We start from the raw sequence: 25,926 nt of genomic DNA on the forward strand, positions 1-25,926 counted from the left end.
TTAACAATGAGGCCGTGGGGATATATGGCTTTCACCCAGAGTTGTAAAGTTGTAGAGGCAAATACACTTCCACTGGGAGATCACCAGAATGCAAGCTGTAGATCTCCGTCCATGTTTCGCACTTGCTCTAGTAAAAATGAGGAACCAGTATCTCCACCTCGCTTGCCTTTCCTGGTGGCCTTTTATCTCAAGGGAGAAGGTGATGGCCCCGGCGCTGACTTGAACAACCTCTGCCAGAAAATAAATTCTTCAGAGCAGTAAGTCCGCAGTTCAGCTGTTTCTTCTCCCCCTTTCCTTGTCGGATTGGTAAAACAGCAGAAAATTCCAGAGGTTGTTTTAACTCCCTAAATGCTTGGCTTCAAAAGCTTCTTCAAGAGCTAATTAGAAGCTATTTAGAGGGAGTAAAGTGTAGTTAAAAAGAAAAAAGAAAACTACGTTTGTATAAAAGTTAAAAGGTAGAATAAAAACAAAAGCTGGAACGCGAGGGAGAGAACCTCTTCTACGTGGCCTCTGTGATTCCACACAACTGGGTGGCTAGCAAGCTCACTTACCGGAAGGTGAGCCATCAATTTCAGTATGGATGTAAGAACAGCTCTCCCAAAACTCGCTTCTTTCTTGGCCCTAAGGTCCAAAGGATAGTGAGTCACAAAGGTGGATGGAGTGGACCATGTGGCTACTCAGCAGATATCCGGGATGTCAATACCATGCATCAGGGCCGTTGAAGTTGCCACATGCCTGGTAGAATGTGCCTTTAGTGCCTCAGGTGGGGTTTTACCTGACAGTTCATAGGCCAAAGTAATCGTAGACACAATCCAACATGAAATAGTCTGTGAAGTTGCCGGAGAGCCTCTATGAGGACCATGGAAGCATACAAATAACTGGGGAGAGGTGTGAAAGTCCTTGGTTCTGGACGTATAAAAAGCCAAAGCACAGCGAACATCTAACGAGTGGAGCAAGCACTCAACATCTGAACAAGTATTAGGAAACAACGTAGGTAAAGTCAATGGTTGATTGACATGAAAACTTGAAACAACTTTAGGAAGGAGATACCTGGGTACAGAATCACTTTGTCTGGGAAAAATTGTAGATAAAGTGTGTCAGCCCTCAGGGCGGCCATTCACTTGCTCTTCTTGCAGATGTTATTGGAACTAGAAATAAAGTTTTAAATGACAAAAGTTGGCAATCAGACAAAGCCATGGGTTCAAATGGCGGACGTGTAAGAGCCTGTAACACTACCCGCAAGGACCATTGGGGTAGAGACAGGCAGGTGGGCGGACGGATATTTTGTAGACCTCTCAAGAAGAGTTTCAGAGTAGGGTGTGAAAATAGACGGGAGGACTCCAATTCCACAGGTTGACGGAAAACAATGGCAACAATAGACTAAGAATAGAAAAGGCCAAGCCTAGATCAAATAAGTGACACAGGTAAGCGAGGAGCATATCAAGAGATACCAGCACCGGTTGTAAGTTCCGTGATTTAGCAAACTTCAGGAAATTCCTCCATTTGTATGAATACAAACGCTTTGTAGATGGTTTCCTAGTCTTATCCAAAACCTCTGCAATCATGGAAGAATCCTCCATGTTGTTAAGTGCAGGGAATCCAGGTGTGGGTGACAGACTCTATCCGCATCCTGAATGAGCAGATGTGGCAGCGGTGGTAGGCTGAGGAACTTGGACGCTATCCATTAGAGAGTTGTAAACCATGGTTGCCGAGGCCACCATGGTGCAATCAAAATGACATCTGTCCAAGCTTGACGAATTCTGATTATAGTCCTCTGAATTATCGGGATAGGAAGGAAAAGATACAGCAGGCAGTCCGTCCATTTGACCATGAAGGCATCCCTTAGTGATGCACTGCCTATCCCTGCCCTGGAACAGAACATGTTGCACTTGGTGTTGAGGTAAGTTGCGAACATGTCTATCTCTGGAGTTCCCTACCGGTTGCAAATCATCGTAAATATGATATTGTTGAGTTCCCACTTGTATGTCTGCACATTCAGCTGAGTGTGTCTGCCACTTGATTGTCTTCTGTCGACACGTGTATGGCTACTGGAAAAATGTGATGTACATAATACCACTCCCATATATGAACTGCCAGATATAGAAGTGACATCGAGTGTGTACCCCCTTGCTTGTTGATATAATACATGGTCATGGTGTTGTCTGTGACCACTTGGACCCCCTGACCTGCTATCAGTGGGTGGAAGGCACGGAAGGCTTTGATGACAGCACATATTTCTAGGTGGTTTATGTGCAGCAGCCTCTCATTCCTTGACCAGAGAGCGTGAATTTTGTGGGGGCTGCAGTGTTCATTGTTACTTGAATTGTCAACTGCAGAGGTCGAAAAGTGCACCCTATTAGGAGATTCTGTATGAATGTCCACCACTCTCTTTGTGGTGCACAAACTCTTTGGTTACATACAGACGCGTGGGCGGATGGTCTTTCAAGGGATTGAGTTGGGCCAGGTACCATGCCTGAAGGGAACACATCTTTAGTCTTGCATGAGGTAAGGCAGACGTAGTTGATGCCATCAAACCTAGGAGATGTTGCGTGTGGTGTGCAGACACTGTGGTGTGAGGATGAAATGGATGGATCACATGTTTTAACTTGCATAGACGTTTGGGTGGAAGGAACACCCTTGCACTGATAGAGTCTAAACGTGCACCTATGTAGTCTATGACATGAGTTGGTTGAAGCTGAGATTCTCCCTGTTGATTTTTAAGCCCAGGCTTGTAAGGGTTTGTAGAACAAACTCGGTGTCTCAGATGGCCTTTCGACAGGAAGCAGCTACTATCAACCAATTGTCTATGTACATCTATGTTGTATAGACGAAGGTAAGCCGCCACCGGCACCATGCACTTTGTGAATGTTCTTGGCGCTGTGGACAAGCCGAATGGAAGGGCGCAGAATTGATAAGCGGTATCTATGAATAAGAGATGGAAATAGTTTTGATGACGTTGATGAATGGATATATGAAAGTAGGCGTCCTTTAGGTCTATAACCACAAACCAATCTTCTTGTCATAACAGGTGAATTATGAATTCTACGGAATCACCTTGGATAAAGGTAAGTATTTAAGAACCTGAGATCTAGAATGGGTCTGATGCCCCCATCTTTCTTGGGAACCGTGAAGTAGCGGGAGTAGAATCCATTTGGAATGTCTTGGAGGGGTACATGCTGAATAGTGTGCTTCTGTAAGAGTGATGATATTTCTTCCTCTAAGGCGGGGTCGTAGGATGTAATCTTTATGCTGCCAATGGGAGGGAGTTCTGTAAATTCTAAAAGGTAGCCGAATTGAATGCTGGATAGAACCCAAATATCTTTGGTGATAAGAGTCCAATTTTTAAAGAATGGGTTTGAAAAGAATGGGTTTGAATCTGGTTTGAAAAGTCACTGGAAGAGGAGGGACTGTAATAGTGATTCCGGTCATGGGTAAGTCAAGGTACTGCTTTCCTTTCTTGGAAGGTTGAAAGTAAGTCTGACCGCGCTGAGAGGAAGTCTGAGACTTGAAGGAGACATTGGCAGAAGACTGACCTGCTCTCCCTTGCGTTTGCAGCCTATAAGAATGGTACGTCTGGTGGGTTTGTTTGTACTGTTGTTGACCATACTGCCTGCACCATTGAAACTTTTGGAATTTTGGCTGGTGCTGTACTGTATTGTATATGATCTAGCTGTTTTCTTGATTTTGTGAAAAGTTTCCATGATTTCATCCGTTTTTTCATTGCACAAGACTGCACCATTAAATGCCAATTCCTCTATGCGTGCTTTAGCATCCTCCGCGATCGCTGACAATTTTAGCCACACATGGTGTCTCAGGGAAATCGCAGACACTAAGGATTTGGATGCCTCAGCTGCATGACGAGATACTACCCTTTGATGTTTGGCAACCATTGAGGCTTCAGCATGTGCATTGAGGAGTGCTGTTCTAAATTCTTCAGGAGCTGACTGAAGGGCAGGCAGAACTTTAGCCCAAAGTTGTTTCTGGTATGCTCCAAGCACTGCCTGATAATTTGACACTTTGAGCAAAAAGGAAGCAAAGGAATACATTCTGTGCCCAAGAACATTCAGCTTCCTTCCCTCATGGTTGGCAGGTGTAACCTTAGCCTTGCCTCCCATTCTGGATAGGTTGGACTGAACAATAATAGAGTTAGGAGCCGGGTGCTTAGATAGGAATAGAGTGTTATCTACATGGGTCCTATAATGACCCTCCATCCTTCGAGAAATTTGCATCGATGATGATGGGAGGCTCCAATATTCCTTAATAATATCCATCATGGCTGGAATAAAGGCTAGGCTTAAATGGTAGTTCTTTTCCTGATTGATATCACCAAAGACAAGATCCTCTTTGGGATGTGGTGGTTGTTCCACTTTAAGCTGTAGAGACTTAGCCATCCAATATATCATCTGTGAATATGAGGTAAAATCAGGGGTGTTTATGTTTGGTGGAGTATCCTCCAATGTGTCCGAAAGATCCTCTTCATCCTGGTCTGAGACAGATGAGGCCGAAGTACCCTCCTGAAAAGAAGGGGAGGGCGAAGGTAATAAACTGCCTCTACTCAGGCTCTTAGAAGCCTGAGTAGAGGCAGAGTCCTTAGAAGCTTGTCTAGCATCACTTGCAGTTGACTGATGCTTTGTGACAAGTACCACCACATTAGAAGCAGAGTGGACCTTCTCTGATGTCATAGCCATTTGTTTAGTGGAGACTCAACCCGAATCTCGATGCTTGATGGACTTTGACATCGGAACCTCGACCTCATAGCTCGATCGACAACGATGCCGAGGTGGCGAGGGAGATGTGGAAGAAGAGGAAGCATATATTTATTTGACCCTTCTGTGCTTATCATAACTTTTGACCTCGTAGCATCAGTGGACATCGAAATCATTGTCCTGGTACTGACGACGGGCATTTCTGCGCCCCACATGCATGTAAACGGGATCATTATAATCAGATCGAGCTCCGTGCCGTGATGCTCGAGGAAGCACAATCACTTCTCAATGTGAAGAATGATGTCGAGACGGAGAGATGTGCTTTCTTTTACTTGTTCTTTTCCTAGGGGATGTCTGGGATGAAGACATCTGAGTCTGACTGTTAAACACCAGTCGCCCGTCTGGTAAAAACAGGGCTAGAATGGGCAGAAGTCTGGCTGGAAGTGATCTCAGCCTAAATGCAGCTCAGACTCGGCAAGGGGCTCTGCACCAGCATCAATGCCTGACTCGTGCAATGATGGGTGAATGTGTCGTCATCCGAAATAGATTCAGTGCCAGGCTGGTCTCTAGAGGATTCCTCCAATATTGGTGATGCGATGCCGAGACTGGAGGCAAATCACGGGATCGATCCTTTGAGGAAGGCTTGTCTTGTTTATCTCTCTTGTTCTTAACCGAAGATTTCTTTATTGTTTCAGCAGGTACATGCTTCGGAACTGGTGCCGAAGTAGAGGTTGAAGGTTTCTTCGACATTGATCCCGAGGTTCTTTTAATTGACTTAGTCGGAGACCTTGGTGATGGAGTGGCTGGTAAGGCTAATGACGGAAGCTCCGGGCAGTAAATGGTATTTTAGCGGCACAGGAGACACAGCGCTTAAAAGGGCCTGAGGAGGCCAAAAATTAATTACGTTTCCTGGAGAAAATATAGACGAAAATAACTCACAGGAATCATAGCGTAAACAAGTCCAAATATTGCCAATCAAGAAGAGGAAACCGAGACAGTCCAAAGTCAAACTGTGTAAGCTCTATGAATGAGGTCATTACTCTGTGAAGAAAAAGCAAGAAACGGCAAACAGTCCAAGATCAAGCCGGGAGATAAAGTGCAATAAAGTCCAAAAGGCAAAAATCGTGGTCAAAGGTAGTCCGTAGTCTTGCTTCTAGTATTGCTAAACGAGTTATCCCCCATATTGTAACTGTGCAATTGATTTCTTTTTCCAACATGCTGTATTTTCCACTTGTCCCTGTTGACTTTCATTCTGTTTTTTTCAGCCCAGTGCTCCAGCTTATCAGGATCATTTTGAATTTTGTTTCTGTCTTCCAGGGTATTGGCTATTTCAACCAATTTTTTGTCATTTCCAAAGTGATAAGCATTCCCTGCACTCCTTTATCAAGTCATTAATACAGTAAAACTGTTGAAGAGTACTGGACACAGGACTGAGTCTTGAGGTACCCCATTTGTTACCTCGTCCCAGTTGGAAAAGGAACCGTTAAACATCACCCTCTGAGTACGATTCTGTACCCAATTGTGTATCCACCAGACACTTGATCTATCCAGCCCACACCTAGTTAGCTTTGTCAAAAGTTTTGGTGAAACCAAGATATATGCCTTCAGCATTCCCTCTGTCTATCAGGGAGGTTAGGTTAGTCTGTCAGGATTTGTTCCTGTATTTGAATAAATGTAGATTTTTGTACATGAAAAACATAAAACATCCCCTGAAAATAAGCCCTAATGCATTTTTGGAGTAAAAATCAATATGACCCTGTCTTATTTTCGGGGAAACATGGCACTCAGTGGAGATGGAGAAATGATAACAGATGACAAAGAAAAGGCAGAGGTGCTTACTTCCTATTTTAGCTCAGTCTTTTCCCAAAGAACAGACTATAACCCTCCAGACAAATGTAAAATGCTAGTGGAGGGACAAGACTGCACCTGGAGATTGATAAACAAATAGTCAAGGAATACCTTACCACCTTGAACAAGTTCAAACCTCCAAGGCTGAATGAATTGCATCCAAGAGTACTGAAGAAATTGGCTGATGAACTAACTCTCAGAACTGCTGTCCATTATTTTTTGAAATCATGGGAAACAGGTGAGGTGCCAGATGATTGGAGGAGGGCTAATGTTGTCCCTATCTTGAAAAAGCACAAAAAAGAGGAACCTGGGAACTACAGGCCAGTCAGCCTGACCTCAATCCCAGGGAAAATTCTGGAACAAATTATAAAACGGTCACTATTCAAGGAGCTAGAAATCAACACAGTAATAACCACAATGTTTCCCCCAAAATAAGACAGGGTCTTTTATTAATTTTTGCTCCAAAAATGCATTAGGGCTTATTTTCAGGGGATGATTTATTTTTACATGTATTCAAATAGTCATGTCATCCATCTTCTTCTGGTTGCTGCACAATGGTGGAGGGTGGGGTTTCAATTAAGTGGGGCTTATTCGGAGGGTAGGGCTTATATTATGAGCATCCTGAAAAATAATACTAGAGCTTATTTTCAGGTTAGGTCTTATTTTGGGGGAAACAGTGTAGCTGTGCCACTCTTTTCTTTGTCTTTTGCTTTGCACATACCTGAAGAATGCTTTCTACATCTCATTAGCTAGAGCTCATTCTCAGCTTTTGCTCTGCTAATGCCATTCCTGCTTTTCCTTGCTCTTTGTCTGTACTTTTCCTTGGTGACCTGGCCTTCTTTCCACTTCCTATATATGTCTTTTTTGTTTTCAGGTCCTCCCTGAGATTTTTGTGAAGCCATGCTGGCCTTTTTTTTGCTCCCTCCTACCTTTTTCTTCTTCTTGGAATTGTCTGTAGTTGTGCTTTTAGAACTTCCTTTTTTTAGAAACTCCCACCTTTCTTGGACTCATTTTCTTGTTAGGATCTCCTGCCATGGGACCTTACTTATCCTTGTTCTGACATTATTAAAATTGGCTTTTTAAAAATCTAGCATATTTTTGTGCCTACACTCTGCCGTGGTTTCCTTTGAAATCAAGAATTCTAGTAGAACATATTCACTCTTGTCCAGAGTAAGCCTTATTGCCACTTCCTTCACCAAAACATATTCATTGATAAGACTCAAGTAAAGGATAGCTAGTCCTCTAGCTTCTTTCACCACTTTTTGTAGGAGAAAATTATCAGCCACAGAAACCAGGAATTTCTCGGAAGGAAAAATCTTTGAAATTTGTTTTTCAAATGTTTCATCCACTTTCCCTCCTTGATTGTGTGGCCAGTAGTAGATAAATAGCCATGTGGATTCAGGATATTAATAACAGCATACAAGTTGGAATTACCCACAAGAATTTGATGCACAGCCTTCACAGAGATGTTTTATCATTCAAAGCTTGCTGTTTTTTTAAAAAAATTCTTAATGGTCAGTTAAAGGTATTACGTGTTCCTGTATTCATATTGTTTCCCAGATCATGCAGCCTGTTTCTGATTCTTCTTGTCTGGGTTAAGTTTCATGTCCGTAGCCCTCATCAAATCCCATCATGGACAACAGATACTGGTCTAAGCACAGAACAGCTTCCTTGGAATCAGACTGGCATGAGAGAGAGAGAGTAGGGTATGATCAGCATACTGATGGCACTGAACCCCAAACCCTGGACAACCTCTCCTGGTGGTTTCCTATAGATGCTGCATCAATAGATGCTGCAAACGAACCGGTTTCCCTCAATACCATCTTCTGAGTTCAGCCATCCAGGAAGGATCAGAACCACTGTAATACAGTCCCTTCAAAACTCATTCCAGAAAGTCACCCTAGAAGGATATCATGATAGATGCTATCGAACGCCACTGAGAGGTCCAGCAAAACCAACATAGACACATTCTGCCTGTCCAGTTGAAGCAGATCATCAACCAAGGCAACCAAAGTTGCCTTTGGTTTGTAACCAGGCCTGAAGCCAGACTATAATGGAATGGATCTGGAAGTGGCAAAACCAGACGTTAAATATCTCTCTTACCCTGAAAGCTCTATTGTGGTCACTATAAGTAAGTTCCAACATGACAGTGCATAGCAACAGATCAAATCAAGCTTGACCATTCTCTTGAAGCAAAAATAACTAAAATGAAGCTGTTGTACTTTGCACACATCATAAGAAAACTAGATGGAAAAACCATAATGCTAGGAAAAGTTGAAGACAGAAGGAAAAGGGGAGGACCAAACATAACAGGGATTGACTCCATAAAGGAAGCCACACTCTGAAGTACCCAAAGGCAGCTAATGACCGTCTTTTGGGGGGGGGGTCGCAATTTTGTAAGTCAAAAGCAATTTAACAAACTTTAGAGCTGCTCTATCACCTTTAACCAGAAATATGAGCCACCAAACTGAAATACCCTGCATGCAAAATAAACTCCATGCAGGCTGCACTTCCTGCCTCCCGGAAATAACATCAAGGAAAAGCAGAAATCATTGGTCACAAATGGGCAATAGTCAGAGAGTTCCTTTCACACTGCTGCCTGAAAGGAAACTTATTCCCAACTAATAATTATCTAGAAATGAGGGGGGGAAGCACCAAAGAGAAACACCAGCTCAGATAAGGAGGCCAGCATTGGAATGGCAATCTATCTGCCAATAGCATTTTCACTTGCATATTACTGATTTGTTACATACTGCTAGTGATATAGTGAAGGGTGCTTCCTCACAGGTAACCCGTTATACATATTGCTGACAAGTAATTAGAATTTACTTGTGAGGAAGCACCCCTCAACTGTATCAGCAGCAATATGTATAACTTGACAACTATGTACATGTGCCTCATTTTTGTAAAGCTTTTACCTCCCACAGCTGGAAAGAGGAGAACTGGACCAATTTTGCAGATACCAAAACGAGGTTACAATTCACACAAGGTGCCATAATGTGGTAAGATGAATTAGTACAGTGGACCCTTGACTTACAGACGGCTTGACTTACAGACTTTTTGAGTTACAGACTTCTCTGGCCGCAAAATTTAGGTTTGACTTGCAGCCTGACTTACAGACCAGAAAAAGACCAAAATGGAACAAAAACGGCTTGTTACGGGATTAATCGGTTTTCAATGCAGAGACTTGACCTACAGACTTTTTGACTTGAGAACCGCCTTCCAATACGGATTAAGTTCTCAAGTCAAGACCCCACTGTATCTTGTTACACACATTTTTGTAAATGTCCATATTGTTGTAAACAATTTCAACAACACCATAGCAACACCCTAAACTAAGTACTATATAGCCATTTCATCAAATAATTCCATCCATAGCTCCTGTCCCCTATATGGATGTGAAGTTTGGGCTATTATTAAATGATTTCAAAATGGGGACATACAAAAGAATCCTCATCCCATGGCCTAAGATAATAAAGAATGAAGAGGCACTCCATTGATAGGAAAACAAAAAGAAACAAAGTTGATTAATAAGAAACAAACTTTCATACCTTGGACACATAATTTGTCATAAGTATATACTGCAATACATCATTGAAAGAAAGACAACTGAAGAAATAGAAGACAGATTTATTGGATAAGTAACATCAGAGATATCAAACAGTTTAAAGACTACATGCTATTGTATTTGCGAAGGCTTTCACAGCTGGGATCTAATGGTTGTTGTGGGTTTTTCGGGCTATTTGGCAGTGTTCTGAAGGTGGTTCTTCCTGACGTTTCGCCAGTCTCTGTGGCGGGCATCTTTGGAGGGCTGGAGTAGGAACTCTGTCCATGCTGTTTGTGTTTGTTGGACAGAGCATGGACAGAGTTCCTACTCCAGTCCTCCAAAGATGCCGGCCAGAGAGACTGGCAAAACGCCAGGAAGAACCACCTTCAGAACACAGCCAAAGAGCCCAAAAAACCCAGAACCACCACTATGTGCTATTATTTTTATATTATAGCTCATCTCAACTTATTAAATTATCATTCAATTATAGTGTAATTAATATATTAGAGCGTACGTTAAAATATAGCTGCCTTTAAGGTGCCACATTTTTTAAAAAATGTTTTTTTTTTGTCTCATTATCTCTGGTGTTACTCATCAAAGAAAGGGTGAACTGGGTCTTTCCATTTGTCTTTCCTTCAATTATGTTGTCCTTTGTCTCTTCTTTGATAACATCAGCACTCAGCCGCCTTTCTGTTATTCTTGTATTTCTCCTTACCTCACTATATCCGCAGAATATTAGAGAATAAAATATGTAAAAATAGAAAAGTTCTTGACGTGCAGTAAGAGTATCAGCTCCTTAGAACAGGGACCTTCCCCCTCCAACTGCTGTACAGAGGATTCCTAAGTTCTAGGTGAAGTGAGAAATTTGCACGTAATGAAGCTTTTTTTTCCTTCGGCTACATACTGTATGGCAGCAGCTAAGTTTCCGAGGTGGATAAATCACCGTAACCCCCAACGGTGCGATCTTATGAATTAGCTAGTCTTAAATAAGCCAGAGGCTAATGTATGTTGTGCTGAGGTATCCCCTTGCTGACCTATTCCATTACGAATATTTGTTCACTAGCTGCAGCTGAACCTCTACAGATTTACCAGTGTTGCTATAATTCGCATTTGTTAAAAAGAAACTGCAAGCCCTATCAGCGGCAGAGCTAGACTATGCCCGCGAAAAAATATAGCATGTCTTACAGACATTAAACCTTAACCCGTTATTACAAATGCGAGTCAACTGGTAAGGGTTCCATCCGCTAACAGCGGTCATCGGTGGGGGACAGAGCCTTGCAAGAGACAGAAAAACTCAGCTTTTCCTCTAGCGGGCGAGTGCGCGCAACGGCAAGACAGCTGCGAAAGCCGTTAACCGCCGTCCGCCCTGGAGCCGAGGGAGGCAGGCGCTCCACGCCAATACGCCCTCGCCGTTCCGAAGAAGCAAACTTTTATTCCACCTTCTTATCTAAGACCAAAAGGGAGTTTTCTTTCAGCGTTCTCACCCGCCCTCGCCGATATCTGAAGCGAACAGGGCGCTTACAAAGGGGCCATAATGTCGACTCATTTTAAAAAAGAAAAGAAACCGCCTTAGTCCTCCAACCAGCGAGAGAACAAAGAGCTTCCCTCTCTTGCTTTCCCGCCCCGCACGTGAGAGGGGGTGCGGATTCCCCACCCTGAAGTTGCTCCTGGGACCGCCTCTCGTCAATGCCTATTGGACGAAGAAAAGGCCGCGGAGCGGAAAAGGTAGTCAGGCTATCCAATGCGGACGACGACAGGTTTTCTCCAATGAGAGCGGTGGCCATTGGGCTGCCGCCTGGTTTGGCGCTCTGTTGTCCGGATCGGAGGACGAGGGGAAGAAGGGGGAGGCTAATCTGAGTCTGGCGCGCCCGGGGACAAAGTGCGAAAGGCAGGCGAGAAACGATCGGAGCCGGCAGCTGTGTCGGTGGTACTTCAGGGAGAGGGTGAGCAAACGGGGAGAAGGAAGAGAGGGAGGGAGACACACCCGGTTAGGGCTCTTTGTCGGGCTTGGGGGCGTGCAAGTAAATCGAAAGGGGGGGGCGGTGTCTACAGTGTGAGAAGGGGTGTGGTTTCCTACGGAGTACAGGCTGGGCGGGGCCTCTTGTGCCCCCCCCAATATGTGGTTGCTGGTATGGGAGAGGTTAGAATTGTGAGGGGGGGCGAGAAATTGACGAGGGGGGCGGGGAAGTGTATTGATAGTGGGAGAGATTGAATGAGGCGAAGAGAATGGTTAAGTGGGAGAGAAAAGGGAATTCGGGAAAGTGAAGCTATGGGGAAACATCGGGGTTAGAGAAGAAGTAGCAATGAGCCGATTAAAAGAGAACGGCGTCCAGATCGGAATTGTACAGAAAGGTAGGCTGGGGCAAATAATTTGCTTTATTAAGAGCCTAGAGCCTTTTAGGCTCCAAGTAGTATTTTTGGGTGTGCCTAGAAAAACAGTTGTTATTATCTTCAAGTTTGACTGTTGTTAAAGGTCTTAACTGTGTTAAAGAGTACTGTAAATACTTAAGTGAACATTGTGTTCGTAAGAGTCCTTTCGAAGAGGGGACTAGAAATTCAGGTAGTTGAGAACCGTTGGTAGGTGGAGGAGAACACAGTGACAACTACCCTTTGTTTAAATAGTTGCTGTCCAGTCTGCCTAATTAGGCTCCTTTGGAAGAAAGTCACACATTTCATTCTGTTGAGGACACAATGGAGCAACTGAGTGGGCAGTTGTTGAGGAGTCAGAGACCTATATTCAGAAGAAAAAGAGTGAATAGATTTTTATATTTTTGGAGATGAGATGAATTTCTGTCCTTTTGGATGCTGATTGAATATTTTTTGCACTATTTTGTGATTCAGGGTTATTTGTAAAAGATGATACCTTGCAATTTATTTAGAGCTCATCATTTATGGAACAATAGAAATTAATTTGTTGGTGACGAAATAAAATGATGGTAATGGATCTTTAAACTGGAGAGATTTAGGCTTTTTGGCTATTTTCCCCCTGGTTTTCAGACTCTGAACATTGGTGTGGGATTAGATTTAAATGAGGCTATCTTGATTTCTCAGAGGAGTTGTTGCTGTTGTTTCCAAGAAACTAATACATACCTGATGGAGCCCTGCTTCTGAGCATACATATACAGGTTTCTTGTGCAATAATACTGCTAACAAACAGTGAAATATTTGAGAATATTTTTAAGCAGTTCATTCACCAACTTCTGAAATACAGCATAATAGGTACCATTTCAGAAGTGGCATTTCTATATTAGAGGAGGGCATTCTCAAGAAATGGGTTGTCCCGCCTGCTCACTTCTACAGGCATGACTGATCAGCCAATCATGTGGCTCTAGGGGTATCTTGAGACAGGGATCATGTGTGGTTGAACCAGTTTCAGTTTCTTCCTTCATTTTAACCCTCCAACCTCATCTTCAGCTTGCCTTTTCTTACTTATTCCTTTGTCAGGCATTACTGCATGGACCATTTTGCCAGAGCAGGTGCATTTGGTGTTAGACGCCCTCTAAAAAAAAATTTGCAGGGCAGCCATTTGGAAGGTGCACTCTTCCATTATCAGGTGTTATTGCATAGACCGCTTTGCCTCAGTTGAGGCTGTGTTTGGGAAAAGAGCTCTTCATCTCCTAAGCCCAACTTGAATTGGTTTGTATCTGTAGGAGCACGATGAACTTCTCCTTGGAATTATCCCCCTTCCTTTAGTTATTATGAGCAAGCCCTTGGAGGGTTACCGATCAAGTCTGGTGGGTGGTGTTTTTTTTCTTTTGTATTGTTCTGCCTTGTTCATCTTATTTCTATTTATTTCTATTTATTTCTAATTTATTTATTTATTTATTTGATTGCTTGATTGATTGATTTATACCCCGCCTATCTGGTCTACTCGACCACTCTAGGCGGCTTCCAGTATAGGATAAAACAATAAAACACAAGAACATTACATAATCATTTGATACAGTTACAATAAAATAGAGTGAGAATAAAATAAGAAGGAATAGAAAAGAAATCAGGAATTGACTGGAGGGAAGGCCTGGATGTACAACCATGTTTTTAATTGGGTTTTAAAGATTCCCAGCGCAGGGGCTGCACGAATCTCTGAAGGGAGGTTGTTCCAGAGGCGAGGAGCCACCGCCAAGAAGGCCCGGTTTTGTGTCTTTTCCTTCCGGGCCTCTCTCAGCGTCAGGCTCCTCAGCCTCACCTCCTGACTCACGCGGGTGATCTGGGTAGACCTTGGTGGGAGCAGGTGTCCCGCCAAATATCGAGGTCCTAAACTGTTTAGGGCAGGGGTGTCCAACCTTTCACCTTCCCTGGGCCACATTAGAAGATGAAAATTTGGTTTGGGCCACACATACATTTGGTTTGGGCTGCATGGGGGGCAGCCCTACCCGTCCTCCGCAACCCTGCTCCAAGCGTGCTTACCGGCAGCTGCAATCTCAGACAGCAGAGGCTGCCAGCTTCGACTCTGGCAGCTTTATGGGGCCGGGAGGGGTCCACCTATTGACGGGGATGTCCCCTCCCACTCCTTCCTTCCTTCCCTCTCTCCCCCTCTACTGTTGTGACATGCCCCGGCCATATTCCGGCTGCAAGTGCCGGCTGTGTAACTTGAAACTTTGGAATTTCTTTAAAAATAAAAAATTGCACTGGGCCGCATTATGAGCTGACCGCAGGTTGGACAAGCCTGGTTTAGGGCCTTGTAGGTAACATTAAGACTTTGAAATTGACGCAGAAACGAATGGGCAGCCAATGCAATGCAGCCAGAGTTGGAGAAATACGTTGGTATTTTCTCCCTCCAGTGAGGAGTCTGGCCGCCGCATTCTGCACCACCTGAAGTTTCCGCATCAGCCTGAAAGGCAGCCCCACGTAAAGCGCGTTACAGTGGTCTAATCTTGAGATTACGAGCGCATGCACCAAGGTAGTGAGTGTCCCCGTGTTGAGATAGGGCCGCAGCCGGGCGGTCCGCCAGAGGTGGAAAAAGGCAGTGCGGATTACTGACACCACCTGTGTTTCCATGGTGAGTGTCGCGTCCAGATGTACGCCCAGGCTGCGGACCCCACTCTTTGCAGCCAGGGTCACCCCCCAAACGTGAGAGAGTCACCCAAGCCGCAACCACGGGGCCACCCACTCTCAGAACCTCCGTCTTGTCGGAATTCAGCCTCAGCCCATTTTCCTGCATCCATTTCAGTACGGCCCCCAGGCAGCGCTGTAGGGACAGGACGGCATCACCTGCAGTTGGTGAAAAGGAGGTGTAGAGCTGGGTGTCATCGGCATATTGATGACACGAAGCCCCACAGCCTCTGATGACCCCTCCTAGCGGCCTCATATAGATGTTAAACAGTATTGGGGAGATAATCGACCCCTGTGGAACCGCACAATTGAGACTCCACGGGGCCGAGACACTCTCCCCAAGCTGCACTCTCTGGGGACGGTCCCCCAAGAAGTAACGGAGCCAGGCGAGTGCTGAGCCACCAATTCCCAACTCGGAGAGCCTCCCCAAGAGGATACCGTGGTCGACGGTATCAAAGGCTGCCGAGATGTCGAGGAGGACCAACAGAGACATTTTACCCCTGTCAGCCTCCCTCAACAGGTCATCATACAGGGCGACCAATGCCATCTTGTACCGTGGCATGGCCTGAAGCCCGACTGAAACGGATCCAGGGCATCTGTTTCATCCAAGTGGGCCTGAAGCTGATCAGCCACCACCCTCTCAACCACTTTGCTCATGAAACATTGGCTATGGACCTATAATTGCCAATTTCGTCCGCCGCCATATTAAGTTTCCTTCTTATGGGCCTAATGAGTGTCTCCTTGAGGGCAGATGGAAATCTTCCCTCAAGAAAAGACCCATTTATTATTGCTGTGGCCCATTCTGTTGTTATCGGCCTGGCTGCTTTGATTAGCCAGGCCGGGCAAGGGTCAAGGGAGGAGGTGGTGGCCTGGCAGCGATCAAGCACCTTGTCGACAGTGTCTGACGTCACAGGCTGAAAAGAATAGAAAGTTACTGGGCACGGCGGAGCACTGGACATCTCTGCTCGACTCACTGTATTTTTAAAAAAATTAAAAAAATTATTTCTGGCAGCTGGAGATGACGACTCAGCCAGTGTTAGTCCCTCTCTGTTAAGGGAACCCTAGCACCATCTGATTGGCTGATCAGTTCTACCTGTAGAAGTGAGTAGGGGGCACAAACTGTCTTTTGAGAATGTTTAATGATGATTACTAATGTTCCTTTCCCTAGTAAGTGGAAAGGGAAGAACGCATCTTCTGAGAAGACAACAGCCATCTGCATTTCTTGTAGTTATTTATCTATTTTTTAAAAAGCTACCTAATGCAATTTTTGTAGGTACATCTGAATTAAAAAACAGTATCTTTTTTAAAAATAATCTTACAGGGAGACTTAATTGATTGACAAAACACTGAAGGCATGTTAGTTATAATAAACTGGTAGCATGCTACTTACAAAGTCAGGGAAGCTACAGTAACTGTAAACTTTGAAGTTTAGCATAAACAGTGTAGCACACAATTTACAAAGGTAGTCTCTGTGAGAGGAGAAGAATTATTTTCTTAAAGTGAAGGAAAATATCCTAGTCTGGAATTCTTTTCCCTCTTGGTTTAGAAGCAAGGGCATCTATATAAACTTGAGAGACCTTTCCTGTGTGCCAGACTGTCACCTCTAAGTTCTGATTATGTCTGCCTCACGAAGGCTGATTATTTTAATTGGGATGCAATTTTTTCTCTTTAATTTTTTTCCCTCTTTAATAGGGTGGCACATTGAAAATAAGCTGTTTTGTGATTTGCACATGAACTGAAAACTTAAAAGGAAACAATATTTTTTTTACTGTTTTTGTATAATAACTTAAAATGGCTATGGGGGCATCCATTGTTTTTGTCACATGGCACTCCTAATATTGTGGGGAGAAGCCTACTTGATACTACTGTTATTTGTAGCCTGAAAAGTCATAACAGAAGGGTTTTATACACACTGATATAGTATGTCTATAATACTAATTAGATGTACTGTATCAGTGTATGTAAAACTAATCCCCCTTTGTAATTTTATTCATTGTGAGTAGAGATAGGGATATTCATATTCATATATGAATACAAATATCCCTGACACAGCTGAACATAACAAGGGTTCGATCCACTCACATGTCTTGCCACAGCTCTGCTCTCTTTTCTGCTTGGTTGACCACTCAGCAGCTGTGCGGGGAGACTTATCCTCCCACTCCTTGTCTGCAGTAGCCAGCTGAGCAGGAAGAGAGTGGAGCTCTGGGCTCCACTGGCAGGATGAGCAGGACTGGTGCCATGGCAAGATGCGCAAGTGGATGGTCCCAGAGGCTGGAGCCTCGTTAGGTCCAGCTGCATTAAGGATCCTCATGTCTAATTATGAGTTATAGCAATACCAGGTAGGCTTTTCTGATCAAGTACTACTGTTGCTATGTGATAGAAGCAGTGACTGCCAGCACAGCCATTTCTAAATCACCATTAAAAAAACTTAGTACAGTGGTGCCTCGCTTAACGGGTGCCCCGTTTAATGATGAAATCGCATAGCAATTAACTTTTTGCGATCGCTTTGCGATGTTCCCTATGGGAAAAAATTGCTTTGCGATGATTGGTACCCTGTTTCGCTTACTGATCATAACAAAGCGATGATTTTTTAACAGCTGATTGGCGGTTCCAAAATGGCCACCGGTTAAAAAAAATGGCCGCCTGTTGTTTTCTGGGACGGATTCCTCGCTTACCGGGCAGCGAAAATGGCTGCCGTATGGAGGAGTTTCGCTTAAAGGTGAGTCTGAAGCCCAGAGTCTGAAGCCCATAGGAACGCATTGAAGGGGTTTCAATGTATTCCTATGGGCTTTTTGATATCACATAGTGACAAATTGCTTTGCAGCGATTTTTGCTGCACCGATTATCGTCGCTATGCGAGGCACCACTGTAATTTAGCTCAGTGAGTTGGAGCACTTGGCTGCAGAGCCAGGGGGACTGGGAGTTAGGATTTCTCACTGTGCCTTATGAGAGAGAGGGGCCAGCTGATATCACCCATAGTATGTGTGGCTAGTGGAGTTATGTGTTTCTTTCACCTCCCAGAATGCTACCAGAAGGAGGGACCGGTCAGCTTCTTCTACTTTATACCTAGAAAACCCTTTATATCTGGGAGATAGGTTGCTTTTAGTCAAAATTAACTTACTGGTAGGTGAGTACATTAAATAATAAATACACATTTAGCAAAAAGTCCTGCATCTGTGTTAAATGTACTTATGAATGCCTAATGTTAATGTTGCAGGAAAAAGATAGTGGTGCCTCGTTTAACAATTGCCTCGCTTAACGAGGAAATCGCTTGACGATTAGTTTTTTGCGATCGCAGATGGTTTAAATGTGAAAAATCTGCTTCACAATGATCAGTTCCCTGCCTCGGGAACTGATTTTCGCATTACGACTATCTAAAACAGCTGATCGTTGGGTTTCAAAATGGCCGCCGGGTGTACAAAATGGCCCCCAGCTGTTTTCTAGGACGGATTCCTCGTTTTACAGGCAGCGAAAATGGCCGCCCCTATGGAGAATCTTCGCTGGATGGTGAGTTTTCAGCCCATTGGAACACATTGAAGGGTTTTCAATGCGTTTCAATGGGCTTTTTTATTTCGCTTAACAAGGATTTCGTTCTACAGTGATTTCGCTGGAACGGATTATCCTCGTTAAGCGAGGCACCACTGTATAACCTTTTTCTTGGTAATTTAGACAAACAATATGTAACTCCTGTCCCACCATTGTTCCCTGGCAATTTTGCCAAGTTTTTGTTTTAAATTAAATAGTTTGCATATTTTAAATGTATGTCCATATGTTCCGCCAGCAGTCAATGATACAATAACATCGGTTTGAACTGATAGCTCATTAGAATACAGCTCCTCAACAGTTTGCTCAAGCCACCATTTTAGCAGTATATGAAGGAGGTGTAGATCCGGTGCCATGCAAGTATTTGTGTTTGAAAATAGAAACAATCTCTCCCTTCTAAGAAGGATGTAGGGGCTGTGTGAGGAAATTTTATACAGTGGTACCTCGACTTAAGAACTTAATCCGTATTAGGACTGCGTTCTTAAGTCAAAAGGTTGTTAAGTCGAAGCACAATTTCCCATAGAAATGCATTGAAAACCAATTAATCTGTATCTATTTTTCGTTCTTAAGTCGAGGCACTGTTCTTAAGTCGAAAAAGCTGGTTAATCCTTATCTGCCACTAGGGGGTGATTTTTTTCTTCTTTTGACCTAAGGTGAACTTAGGTCAAAAAAGGGGCAGGAAAGTTTTTTTTCCCTTTTTTTTTGGTTCTTGAGGCTCCGTTCTCAAGTCGAAGCAGCTTTTTGCGAACGGAGCTGTTCTTAACTCGAACCGTTCGTATGTAAGGACGTTCTCAAGTCAAGGTACCACTGTAGGTTAAAATTAATAGATCTATTTGATGCAACATTGCAGTAAATCAGCTTTTGCAGCTTTCTCTCCACTTCTGCCATATGGCAGTGCACTTCTAAAATTGGAAATTGTGCAGCAGCTTTATGGTGATCACATCCTCATCCTGTAAAGCAGGTTTGCATAAGATGTATTCTACAATACCAAATGAAATCTTTCAGCCATATTTTGTGACCATCCTCTTGTTACAGCCATTCTTAACAGAATGGCTCAACCCTGAGACATTTGAAGGAGATCACAGACTGGAAATAGTTCTTCACATGCCACCTTATAAGGTTCATTATGTGACTTATACAGTCCTGATTTGTCCTGTATTTCTTTCATATTGTGTTTATGATTCTGACTAAAAAAAGGTGAAGAATAGCTGCTCATCGTAAAGCGATTTCAACGTCATGCGGGATAAGTGTCAAGCGGGGCACCACTGTATTTCAAGTCCAAAAACAGGATTGCTGTCCAAGGATGATGGAATGCATGTTATGTTTGGAGGTCACAGTTTGTTTCAGCTGTAGGTGTAGAAAAGTGCATTGGTCTAAGATATATGTAAAGCTATTAGACTTGATTTCTTGTTTTTGCTATGCTGAATTTTTGTCCGTGTTGGATTGCCCTGTACAAGATGCACAAACATAGGATGGATGAAAACAGGCTTGGAAGTAAAATTGTGTGAAAAAGATATGTCTTGGCAGACTAGAAGCTAAATATGAGCCAACAGTGTGATGCATCAGCAGTAGGAGGGGAAAAATTAAATGCTATATTGGGATGCATTAACAGAACTAACAAAAGAAGTAATATTTCCAGAACAAAAGAAGTATTACCACTCTATTCTGTTTTGGTCAGATCTCACTTAAATTACTGTGTCCAGTTCTGAAAAGTTTGGAAACCAATTTGTATGGGGAATGGTTGAAGGAACTTGGCATGTTTAGGCTGGAGAAGAGAAGGCTGAGAGGCATATAGTCATCTTCAAATATTTGAAGGGCTGTCATGTGGAAGATGGAGTGGTCTTTTTTTCTATCTCAAGAATAGGGCCAGCAGTAATAGATTCAAGCTGCAAGAAAGGCGATTTCAATTAAACATTAGTAGGAGCTTCCTAACAATGAAAGCCATTTCACAGTGAAATAGAGATGGTAAAAAACTGTTGTTTGATGTGGTGCCCACACAGGTGTCTTGCACGAACTGCATGCTTCCCTCCCCTGTTTTTGCCGCATGATTGCCCCATTCCCTGGAAGCAGCATGCTTCCCTTCCGTACTTTCTCCATGCAGTCACCCACTCATTGGCAAGCTGTGTGGTTTCCTTTGCCTTCATCACACAGTTGTCCACTCAGATGAGGAGGTGGGGCAGGGAAGCCTGTGGTGCTTCTGGTGAGTAGGTGATCATGTGGAGAAGGCAGAGAAGGGAATCATGTTGCTGCCAGTGAGTGGGCGATTGTGTGGAGGAGGCAGGGGAGGGAAGCATGCAGCTCCCATGGAACACCTGTGTGGGTGCTGCACCAACCCCTAGTTCGTGCCCATCTCTACTGATTTTGGTTGTGTCAGAGTGGTAGTGGATTTTCATTCCCTGAAGATTTTTAAGCAGAGGTTTGATGGCTATCTACCAGGCATCTATCAGGCTTTAGCTGTGTATTTTCTACATTGGCGGTGGGAGGGGCGGTGGGCGGACTGGACTTGATGGCCCTTGGAGTCCCTTCTAGCTGTACAGTTCTGTGATTTTCTTCCCTGTTTAGGAATTTGTGCACATTTTTCAGATTTAAAAAAAAACAATTTTATTAAAAAAAAACACCTTACAACTGTCTTTGTTTCTGCAAAGCTTGTTCAAGTCCATACTTAGGGTAATGTTCATTGGTATGAGTTGGGTAATTCATTTTGGATTAAAATGAAATCTGAGTAGTTTTCTTATCCATGGCTATTTACATGTTCTCTGGCTTGGGAAAATTGTAATAAAACTATTTTGTTTATTTGGAAAATTTTTATGTGAGCAGATCAACCCTATAATGGCTATAGCACTCTTGACTCAGCTGTGAGTGTATGATTTATATAAATCAATAAATCAAACAAACACATTTTAGGACAGAGTTTGCTTATTAAATATCTTAAGCAGTGTAGTAGTAGTTATTGGTGTAGTGGTAGTTGTGTGTCCTTTCAGTGAATTGTGAACAAGCCATTTTCAGGTAGACAAAGAAAACATCCTCATGATGTCTTTCCCAGTCAACTGACAGGATTGAAGCATACTAGATCTCTTCTCTCACCTCTCTTGATTCACTTTTGCTTTTCCTTTACTTTGACTCTCCTATAATAAATAAAGAGGCACCTTCCATCCTTTTGTCTCTCTTCCTTCAGACTGGAAGACTGCATCAATAACTAATCAACAATAGCTTCAGAACAATGAGGAGAGGAGAGCTTTGGCAGTCAGGAGACTTTCTGATGGTAGGAGAAACAACAGTCATGGATCTTGGCTTAGTTGAAATCCAAAGGAGCTGGGATGGGAGAAGCTGTATCAGCTAGGTTCTCTAAGGTAGTCCCAACAGGAGCAAGGTGTAGCTGAGTCATACCAGTCCACAAAGTCTTTTGAGATATTGGTATGAAGGAGGTGAGTAGGGAAATGGGCCCCTAGATTATAGAAGGGCACTGCATCCTGTTTTTGGACTTGAAATACAGTGGTGCCCTGCTTGACGCTTACCCCGCATGACGTCAAAATCGCTTTACGATGAGTTTTTTGCGATCACTATTGTGATTGCAAAATGATGGTTCTAATGGGGTTTTTCTGCTTGACGTAGATTAGGAGCCTGCTTCGCGAACCATTTGTTCACTAAACAACGATTTTTTCCGGCTCTGCAAAATGGCTTCCCCTTGTAAAATGGCTTCCCTCCCTTCTCAAAATGGCTGCTTTCTGGACCCCTGCTTTGGAAGATAGCGTTTTTAAACAGCTGATCAGTGATTCTCTATGAGCAATCATCACTTGATGATGAAGTATTTCCCCATTGAAATGCATTGACTGGTTTTCAATGCATTCCAATGGTTTTTTTCGCTTGACGATGATTTCGCTTAACAGTGATTTTCCTGGAATGGATTATCGTCATCAAGCGAGGCACCACTATAATCTGATAGTTCATAAGTAGGCGGAGACATCCCTGATGGTAATTCAGGGGAGGGGTTGTGATAATTTGAGAAATGCATTGTAGGCAATTGAGTCCTTCTGGCTGATTTTTAACAGCTCTGGGAGCTTGCGCTCAGGAATCCTTATTTCTGATTCAAACATATTTTCCCCTTGTGACCCGTGATACTTTAAAGCAGGGGTGGGCAATTAATTTCTATAGGGGGGCCACATGGAAAATCTGAACTGTGTTCGGGGGCTGAACCAACTTTACTTAAAAATAAAATGAAACAGTGATGCTAAGATTGTTTTTATTTTAAACTTGCTAATTTTCACAAATACAGTGGTGCCTTGCTTAACGACAATAATCCAATCATCGCCAAGCGAAATTCCCCCATTTAGACCATCGTTTTGTGATTGCAATTGCGATTGCAAAAAGATCATCGTAAAGTGGATTTGTCGTAATGCGGGGCAATAGTTAAATGGGGCACGACTGTACTAAAGAGGTTTTTTGTGGTATGTTGAAGATATGCAAGTGATCAACTTTAGACAAAAAGCTATAAATGATTTTGATCAAAACTGTCCGGGGGCCATACGGGAACGGCTTGTGGGCCATATGTGGCCCTCAGGTCACACTTTGCCCAGGTCTGCTTTAAAGAATGCCTCCCCCCACCCCCATGGCTGTCATATTGAGTCTGGAAACTTGGATGACATTTCAAAAAGATAAACATTTATAACCTAGTTATTGCTCATCTCAAAACAACAACTTCTGCTCCCAGTTTTCTAATGCAGCGACATCTATTTCCTCCTCCTGCTGCTCTTTCTTGCTCTGCGGTAGTGGGGAGATGCCATAAATGTTTTTCAGGCTGTGCTTAGCACTGTGGACCTTCGACTCAGTTGTCTATGTCCAGCTGTATGGGAAATCACAAGGGAAAAATGTTTGTCCAGCAGCAGCATGACCAAACTCTTATTTTTACCAAAAAGTATTTTGGTTTACTTTATCATCTCTGTTGTGTGCTTGGAACAAGGCTTCCTTTTCAATGTGCTAACAAAACTAACAGATCTTTCCCAAACCTGTCTAAAAGTGTACTAAGACCTTGAATGGACTGATGAAAATTGTTTTATTTATTTAAAATATTTTTGCTTCTTCTTTCTCTTAACAAAAAAAGCCCAAGGTGGCTTACATGATTAAATCTATTGCCATATTTTTCGCTCCATAAGATGCAGTTCCCGCCCCCAAAAAAGTGGGGGAGAAAGTATGTGCGTCTTATGGAGCAAATACTATAATAAGAGTTCAGGCACCATCACCCAGAAGCCTCCCACCGCCATGCTGGGAGGCTTCTGAACTGGCACCAGAGGCTGCTTGCTGTGCCAGCCACATTAGACCTCACCACTCTGCCATCTACACTGCTGGCTTTCCAGGATCTGCCTCCTGGAGCCCACCTGGAAACCCAGCAAGACCAACAAGCCTATGGCAGCAAATTTAAATGGCAGAGGACAGTGAAAACAGGCAAGGACCAAAGGGGAAAGAGTGATTCTAAAAAGACTATGGGAAACCACAAACACAGTCCCCCACTAGCATAAATTAGGCAGTTGATTTTCCCACGTTTGGGGAAATCACAGGGATCAGCACACCTAAAGTGCAGTGGATGAGCCTTACCCTGGGAAAACCACTTTTATGATCATGGTATCTCCCCTGCCAGGTATGAGTTGGAGTGGCCCCTGCACCTCCTACCCCCTTCTGTGTCCTGCCCCCCCCCAAGGCATGGTGACCCCTGGCTGTACCTCCTGCTCAGAACAGGGCTGCACAGCTCTAGTCCCGCCAGAGGCCAAGAGAGCTCCTCAGTGTTTTGGGGTGCCCCCATGGGACCCCCATCAGTGGCTGGGTGTTCCTCCCACAATCCTCCAGTGCACATTAGCATACCTAATGTGTGGAGAAGGCAGGGAAAGCGGGAAATTAAAACTTTCAGTTAGGGAAGAGGCTGCTTGTCTGCTTCCTTGCTAGTCCAAGCAGTTAGAGAGCTGGGAGAGAGACCTGGGACTCCCTGGTATTGTCATTTTAAAATGTAAAATTTAGTTTTAAAGCTGCTTGTTAGTGCTTGGGTGAAACAGTGCTCCATTTGAGTTGAAACCTGCTTGTGTAGAAATGTGCATACTTGCTTTAAAAGCTGCTAGTTTTGCTTTAAAAGCTGCCTGGGAAGCCTTTCAGACCAGCTGTTTATAAAATATTATTTTACTGTGGAATCCTTTCATCCAGCTACACGTGATTACCTGGAGAGTGTGATTTTTGTGGCTGTTTTTGTTAGCCAAGTTATTCATGTCAAGTCAAGGTTTGTGACAGACACCCTTAAAATGTCAGGTAACTGTTCTTTGGTAAGCCTTGACCTACACTTGGTTTTCACAATTTTCATATTTGAAAAAAATGTTCACAGATGTATATGGTGCTAAAGACTGAACATGCCTGTAGTAAATTTATTTAGGTTGATAGACCACAACAGGTAGATCAGAACAGAAACTTAATAGACTATTTTCTCTGTAAATGTCTCTGAGATTATCACTGACTTGCAAATCAATTAGTTCCATCTGAAAAAAGTTGCTTGCATCTTCTGTTGCTCCTTCAAATCGATTCTGAAACATTCTTATTTCTTTTCCATGCTTATGGCAATCAGTACTGTAATTCTGTTCTGGAATTCCACCTGCATTAGGCTCTGTGTTTGATCTGCCTTTTAACACTGATTTGTACATTCCTGTCCTTCTCAAATTTTAGTTCACTGCAGCACAAGAAGTTTGAAACATTTCCTGCAGGTGTAATGCCTACCAAATTCTGCAGTGCACACAGTTCTTCTGAAATTCTGAAGTTGGAATCTATCCCCCTGGATAAATATTAGTACAGTGGTGCCTCCACTTCCAAACATAATCCGTTCCAGAAGATAGACGTAACTCAAAATGGTCGTAAGTAGAAATACCATTTCCCATAGGAATGCATTGAAATGCAATTAATTTGTTCCGGCCGAAAGAAAAAAATCACACACACACAATCACTGCAAGACTCATTGGAAATGTGATTAATCTCTTCTGGCCGAAGAAGAAAAGCACTCAAGTGTGCAAGACCCATAGGAAATGCACAGAAAACAAACGGAGCAGATCAGAAAGGCACAGAGAACAAAGGGGGCAGGTCAGAAATGCAAAGAAAACAAAGGAAAAAGCAAGGGAAGCATGCAGGACCCATCGGACATGGGGAGGAAAAACCAAAAAACAAACACCCCCCCAAGGCCCATTGGAAATGGCTAAAAACACTCCA

The 25,926-nt window shown here is 43.4% G+C and overlaps 1 protein-coding gene, 1 long non-coding RNA gene and 1 other non-coding gene across 24 annotated transcripts in view; 1 reads left to right on the forward strand and 2 right to left on the reverse strand.

Moving 5' to 3' along the window:
• The window catches only part of LOC144583526 (uncharacterized), a 297,629-nt gene that overhangs the window by 264,254 nt on the left and 7,449 nt on the right, over positions 1-25,926 (reverse strand). The window contains exon 2 of the long non-coding RNA XR_013537349.1: positions 19,356-23,536. This is a non-coding gene — a long non-coding RNA (uncharacterized LOC144583526). The remainder of the gene's footprint in view (positions 1-19,355; positions 23,537-25,926) is intronic.
• Positions 11,807-25,926, forward strand: part of EZH2 (enhancer of zeste 2 polycomb repressive complex 2 subunit) — a 219,086-nt gene continuing 204,966 nt past the window's right edge. For 13 of the 22 annotated variants that reach the window (XM_078377421.1, XM_073003571.2, XM_078377409.1 and 10 more), the window contains exon 1: positions 12,051-12,453. The gene's annotated coding sequence lies outside the window, so the exon portion shown is untranslated. The other 9 variants (XM_078377416.1, XM_078377410.1, XM_078377414.1 and 6 more) reach the window with 3 other exon arrangements.
• LOC140701486 (U1 spliceosomal RNA) lies at positions 24,173-24,336 on the reverse strand. Its single transcript, XR_012080417.1, has one exon. It is a non-coding gene; the product is annotated as a U1 spliceosomal RNA (small nuclear RNA).

The sequence above is a fragment of the Pogona vitticeps genome, chromosome 6 (genome assembly GCF_051106095.1).
Source record: "Pogona vitticeps strain Pit_001003342236 chromosome 6, PviZW2.1, whole genome shotgun sequence".
NCBI lineage: Eukaryota > Metazoa > Chordata > Lepidosauria > Squamata > Agamidae > Pogona > Pogona vitticeps.